At 40.7% G+C, this 7216-nt stretch overlaps 1 pseudogene; it reads left to right on the top strand.

Annotated features, from left to right (window-relative positions):
* The first annotated feature begins 387 nt into the window (after positions 1-387).
* LOC116753111 lies at positions 388-1395 on the top strand (annotated as a pseudogene).
* Positions 1396-7216: the final 5821 nt, after the last annotated feature.

Genomic DNA, 7216 nt, shown 5'->3' on the forward strand with positions numbered 1-7216 from the left:
AAGGGAAGCAAGTCTACTTCTTTACTTGCTTTGTTGGTATCTAGAGGGAACTTAATGAATGCTATAAACTGGAAAATATTTACTGAAAGAAACCTCTAAAGAACTTTCATCAGATCATGAAGTGGATAAAAAAATCTCAATCATATGTTAGAAAGGAGGAAAAAGGAACTATAAACTTTTTTCAACACTCCAGACACATCTGAAAATGAGGTAACACAGCGCGCGGTCCAAGCCAGCGAGAGGGCGAGCGGCGGCGCCTGCCGCCTGCTGCCTGGGCCGCCGCTGAGCCAGTGCGCGTGCGCGTGCGCGGCGGCAGCCTCCGCGGAGACCCGGAACGCACACGCGAGCTAGCGAGCGGAGCGGAGCTGGGCGCTAAGTGAAGCCGGACCTTAGCGGTAAGGGGGACTACGAGCGGCTGCTGCAGCGGGCGCGGCTGGCCGCGCATGTGGAGCGCTGCGACGAGAAGGCCTCCGCCATGAAGGCGGTGACCGAGTTCAACGAACCTCTCCCCAGTGAAGACAGAAACCTCCTCTCTCAGGCCTACAAGAACGTGGTCGGTGCCCAGCGGTCTTCCTGGAGGGTTAGCAGCAGCATCGAGCAGAAAACCATGGCCGACGGGAATGAGAAGAAACAGGGGAAGGTTAAGGCTTACCAGGCCTAGATCGAGAAGGAGCTGGAAACGGTGGGCAGCGTCGTGCCGGCTCTGCTGGACAAGTTCCTCATCAAGAAGTGCACTGAGGGCTTCCCTGGTGGCGCAGTGGTTGAGAGTCCGCCTGCCGATGCAGGGGACACGGGTTCGTGCCCCGGTCCGGAAAGATCCCACATGCCGCGGAGCGGCTGGGCCCGTGAGCCACGGCCGCTGAGCTTGCGCGTCTGGAGCCCGTGCTCCGCAACGGGAGAGGCCACAACAGTGAGAGGCCCGCGTACCGCAAAAAAAAAAAAAAAAAAAAGAACTGCACTGATTTCCAGTGTGAGAGGAAAGGTCCTCTACTTGAAGATGAAAGGCGACTACTTCCGCTACCGGGCAGAGGCAGCTTCCGGCGAGGAGAAAAACAGTGTGGTCGAAGCTCCAGAGGCCGCCACTAGGAAGCCTTCGAAATCAGCAAAGAGCACATGCAGCCCACGCATCTCGTCCAGCTGGGCCTGGCGCTCAACTTCTCCGTGTTCTACTATGAGACCCAGAAAGCGCCGGAGGAGCCCTGCCTCTAGCCAAACAAGCCTCCGAAGATGCCGCAGGCGAGCTGGACACATTAAACGGGGATTCCTATAAGGACTCCACGCTCATCATGCATCTGCTGTGAGACAACCTCACCCTCCGGAGGAGCGACCAGCAGGACGAGGAAGCCGGAGAAGGGCCACGCGGGCGCCTCGGCCCGACGCCTACCCTCACCCCAGCACCACCGCCCCTTCCTCGCTCCAGTCACTCCGTAGCTAGTGCTGAACCTATCTGTATGGCAGGACAGCTACTCGGATCTACTCAGATCTGCTCTCCGCTCCCCCAGGAAGCAGTTCCGGACAGATTCATGGGCATTGCGAGACTGACGGTTTGCTGTGAGCCCACGGGAGCTTTCTTTTCCGATTGTGCAGACAGGTGCGTTCTGAAGGAGGCATTTTACTCTGCCTGCCAAGCTAAGTGAAATGCAGGTGAAAGCAATGGGGAGGTTAGAACGGAGGATTAGCCGACACAGGCTGCAGTCGGTGTTTAAACAGTTCATTTAAAACAAGCTGATAGTGTTTTATTAAAGCAGTAAATCTGTGCATGCATAAATGAATTCACCTCTCCCACCTCTTTCTTCAGCTGATGGAAAACTGTTAAGGGAAGCTGAGATGGAGAGACCACTTGCTCCTTTCCATCAGCTTAATAATAAGCTGTTTAACGTGAGGCTTCAGTAGCGCCTTGTTTTGCCTCTTTAAATTATGAGGTGCACAAGCCTTCTTTTCAGTGTGATGCAGCTAAAGTTTTGATATCTGTAACTTTTTTTTTTGGTTACTATTGTTTAAGAATCATGGATTTATGTTTTCTAACTCTTTGGCTATCGTCCTATGTGTCAGCCCATGTCAATCAAAATCGGTGATTATGAAATGCCAGACTTCTAAATTAAATGTTTTGGAATTCATTGGGTAAGTAAGTGCTGCTTTGGGGATATTTAAAAAAAGAAGAAGAAAATGAGATAAAAACCTTAGATGATTCAGTCTAGAATGTTAATATTCCTTTTGTATCGCAGGGTCTCACACAGTTTATTAAAAAGTTATTTATTGCTGAAATGAGACTACAGTTGACTCTTAAACAATACAGGTTTGAACTGTGAGGGTCTACTTATACACAGGTTTTGTTCAGTAAATACATGCTACAGTACTACATGACCCTGATTGGTTGAGTCCACGGATCCGGACCCCCAGATAGGGAGGGCAGACAGTGAACTTACATGTGGATTTTGGACTGTGCAGGGGTCAGCGCCCCTAACCACCTCCCCACCCCGAGTTGCTCTGGGGTCAACTGTAGTTAGTTAAAGACTAGTTACTCTGAAAATATTGCAGATAATATGGTTCATAGAGAGCTGCAATCCCTTATTTATTTTCTTGGAAGTCCCTTTTGAATTCATCCAAGAAAAAACTAATCTTTTGTTTTCTCTACACAGCTCCCCATCTAATCCTAACCTAGCTCATAGGTCAGGATTGTTCCATTCAGTAAGCCTTAAGAGAGCACATGCTTAGTGCCAGATGCCGTGACCAGTGCCGACAGCGCAAATCTGGACAAGACATCGTCCCTGACTTCAACAAGCTCAGTCAGGTAAATCTTAACATTTGTCCGCCAGAGATTGATGGCTACTTAACTGTCTACAATCATAATGAATCAAGAAACCGCTCAAATTCAATGATTTTGATGCTCTGACATATATATTCACATCTGTCAATTGAAATAATGTTAAATTTGAGAAAGAAATACTGAGTAGGTTCTACTCGATATTTAGACGATGTGGTCTAGGAGTAGGGGTGGGAGAATAGTGAGAGAAGAGAACAGAAGAATGAACACAAAAATGGAAGAGAAGTGTCTGAAGGCTCAAGAAATTTACAAAACAGTGGGAGGAATATGTAGATAATTTTAATAGAAGACCACATCAAAGGGACAAAGAACAAAGTGGTAGGAAAACGGAACGGAAAACAGGGTGGGGGAGGGGCAATTGGGAAGGTGTTATGGGGTAAGTAGCTTTTTGACTAGGCATTGAAAGAGAAGTATGATTTTTATTACAGGTTAAATAGAAGTTCATCCATCACCACAGACATTCTCCCAGCTTTAAGCTTTAATCTTCCACTCTTCTAAAACTCTGCTTTGCCATCATTCTTGGCAGACATCATTCTTATTCCACTGACTAGGTCTTGAATTTCTGACACTTAAGTACTTATAAGATTATCAGGAGGGAAGTTGCTTTTAATACCAAATTTTCTAGGTCATAATGGGATTTGGGGAAAATCCACCTGTCATGGGGGTTATTTGACTCTAAATTTATATCAGTTCAACTTTATACCACAAACTCATTCTACATAGCTTGAAAAATAGAATCCATATATCAAATTTTATAGCTAAAAGGTACACAGCCAGCATGTGACCCAAATATCTTGAATTTAGAAATAGGAAAGCAGAAACCAAAATAGGTTAAGGGACTTGCTGAAGGTCACATTGGAATTTCTGTAGAAGAAATGGTGCAAGAAATTGGGGCACAGGTGACCTCATTGTTTTCTCTCCATCCCACTCACCTTCCTTGATTTGCTTGGGTTCACCACTGATTCAAAAATTCCCAATTGCCAAGACACCGGGCTCCATAGAAAGAGATTTGTTTGGGTGTCTTTACTGACATTCTGTATCTAGGAATTATTGTTGATGTGATAAAGCAGGAGATCATGTCTTTCACTGGAAACTTTCCACATAAATCGAAAAATGGTTTTAACACTATCCTTGTCTTTTTTCAACCACAACTTATGTATATTTTCCTGTCAAAAGGAATATGCTTTATGCACAAATTAGCATCTGTCTTGTTCACGATGAATCTATGTAATCAGTATAATAACAAGAGAAATGGCTCATAATTTTTGCCTTATGTTTTTTTCAATTTGAGAAATTAAAAAGCAGTGCCAGATTACAGTTGAGAAATATGTTTAACTCCTGCAGCCACATACAGTCTTTATGGGAAGAAAAGTCCCATCTGTTTCCTCTGTAAATGGCACTCATGAGAGAAACACCAATTCAGGAATTTCTGTGATTTTATGAACCAAGCCAAAACCAAAAAATACCAACGTCCTTGAAAAGAAATGATTTTTACTTTCTCTAGTCTGTGTCATATTCTCTGAAAAAAAAAAAAAAGGTGGACCAGATGATCCTAATTTCAAACAGTTTAGACCATTTTCTGAATAATTAATATGCTTAAATATTAACAGTATCTCTATCTCAAGGGTTTTCTGCAGAGAAGTATTAAGTTGCAATATTGTGTCATATGATTCCTATATTTAGTGTTTATAATACTCATATAATTTTAGCATGTAATAAAAACATTTATGTCCTAACATGTTAACATATAGTACTGATGTGGAGAAAATCATTGGCAGATGACTTTGTAGTTATGGGTAGAATTACAATCATTTTCATAAATATTATGTGATCATTTTTATTGCTGGCCACGTATCTGCAGTACAATGACAGAAGGTAGATAAACCTCCAGTAGGAAGTAAGAGGCCAGAAAAATACATTAAGTCAATAGAGAGCTTTGAAAACATAAAAACTAATTAAGTCAAGATGTTAAGAAATAGATATCTCCTATGAATTATATGAACATATCTAATTAATTCTTACACTCTAATGCTCTAATATACGATGAGTGATTTAAAACTCTACATGTTCAAATGGAACTACAGTTTGTTCTTTGAATGCGTGAACTGTGTGACCTGATTGTGAAAAATAATTTACTGCAATCTAAGGCTGCATTGCGAAGAATATAATATTCAGAACAAAGGAGATCAAAAGTACTCAAAGCACATCAGGAAAGGCAGAGCTCTTCTTTGTATTAGAATGCCAGCTAGTAAAGATTAAAGGATAAAATTAGAAATGCTGCACCTGCCAATGTAATAACTGATGAAGGCAAGGGTCATCAATAGATGCTAAAACTATAGGTATAAATCTTGGAGAACAAGATAATCATATAGTCTTAAATTATTACCTCACATATTGTGGATTAATTACAAAGGAGAATACTGACCTTTATAAAGGAGGGTCTGGAAACACCATCTTAAATAATGGTGATCAAATGACCAAAATGTTTGCCGTCAGTAATGAGACCAACTGATACCATGCTCCTCTTAATGTGATAGAATGATGGGACACAACTTTACCTATGTAATATTCTTGTGAAAATGTTTAACCTGAATTTAATAATGAAAAAGCAATCACATCAGTTCAAATTGTGGAACATTCTATAAGACACCTATCCCAGAGTCTTTAAAAAAGAAAAAATGATCAAAGAAAAAGAAAAGTGAGAGAACTTGAAGAAGGTTAAAGAGACATAACCACCACATGTAAACCATGGTCCTTTGTTGGATCCTGGGGCAGGGAAAAAAAGAAACACCTGTACATAACAATTGGACAGTTGGGGGTATTTGAATGTTGACTGTATATTGTCATAGCAATGTTACATTGGATGTGTTGATGGTATAGTGGTTATGTGGGAGAATGTTTTTGTTCTTACAAAATATGTGCTAATATATTTAGGGGCAGTGTGTTATAATGTCAGCAACTTAATATCAAAGCTTCAGGTAAAAATTCATATATTTATATACAGACAGAAAAAAGTAAATAAGATAAAATATTAAAATTTGTGAATGCAGGTGAAGAATATGCAGGTGTTCAATATAGCATTCCTTCAACTTTTCTCTAGGATTATTATGTTTTTACTTGGGATAAAAAGAGTACATCAGGAGTACTGAGTTCAGTTCTTGATACCACATTTTAAAGGAGATTTCCAGGTCCCAGAGAAAGGTGAAAGGATTAAATATCAGGATGATGAGGATCAAGAAACAATGTCAAATAAAAAATTGGGGATTGTTCACATGCAGAAGAGACAACTACTCCTCTGGATGTTAAAATACAGTCATATAGAAGATGGAGTAAATTTCTTCTTTCTTCTGAAAGAATGCCTCAAACAAATGATTGAATGTAACAAGCACCCTAAGACCAAAAAGAGCAGAAATCGAATAGCATTTTTGCTGACGTGGGTGAGAGGTCTATGGAAAAGACCCCTTCACTCCCCTTCAACTCTAAGAGTCCATGGTTGAAATCAGAAACAGGACATAGTCTTCTGGAAGCACAGTGACACTCACTAGATAACAGCACCTCCACAGTTTGTTTCAGTGCTTTCAGACCATCAGATACAGATCTGAAGCAATACTCAGACTTCTGAATCCAAAAAAATATATTTAAAGAGCAGCACACCCATTATATGTCAGGCATTTTCTTAAGCACTAGAATTCTAGAAGTGACAAGAGTGATGAGGTTTCTGCTCTTGTGGCTTTTCAGTCTAGCTCATAGTTTTGGGAAACAGTGAGAACCAAGAAAATAGGTTTTTGTCCATTTTATAGGAATGTTCTCTTGTGCTTAAGGAAGAACTATAAAGGTTACCCTGAAAAGCCAGAACTTCTTTATGAAAATATTTATGAAACAGTGTTTTGTCTTGTTACTATCTAAGCACATGTCTAAGGAAGCTGCCCCAATGTACCTATCTTAGGAAAATAAACACCATTATTATTTACTTTTAATTTATTATATCTGTTTTTAAATTATTTGGTACATGTACATACTCTAAATTTACATCAGTATGAATTAATGTGGGTTCAGTAATTCTTTTATAATTTTGCAACATAGACGTTGAGATAACTGAATGTTCTCTGCAAAAATAAGGTTGATAATTACACTTTGCAATTATGTGATTGAAAACCAGGTACATGTTGAATATCGGTAAATGAAAACAATGGGCTTTTTTCAATAACTTTGTCAATTTTTTGTCTCTATAAGAGGGGGTTTTGGTGGATCTTGTCCAGGATCTCCATAAAGCTGGAGCAGATCTATTGTTCAGAGTAGTCTGTGCCAGAGGAGATGGTCCTAGCTGACCAAAATTGGTAGGATTTTTTTTTAGGAAGCCTCAGGTATTGACAGAGGGAGTTATCAAATTGT

The sequence above is a fragment of the Phocoena sinus genome, chromosome 4, assembly GCF_008692025.1.
Source record: "Phocoena sinus isolate mPhoSin1 chromosome 4, mPhoSin1.pri, whole genome shotgun sequence".
Classification (NCBI taxonomy): domain Eukaryota; kingdom Metazoa; phylum Chordata; class Mammalia; order Artiodactyla; family Phocoenidae; genus Phocoena; species Phocoena sinus.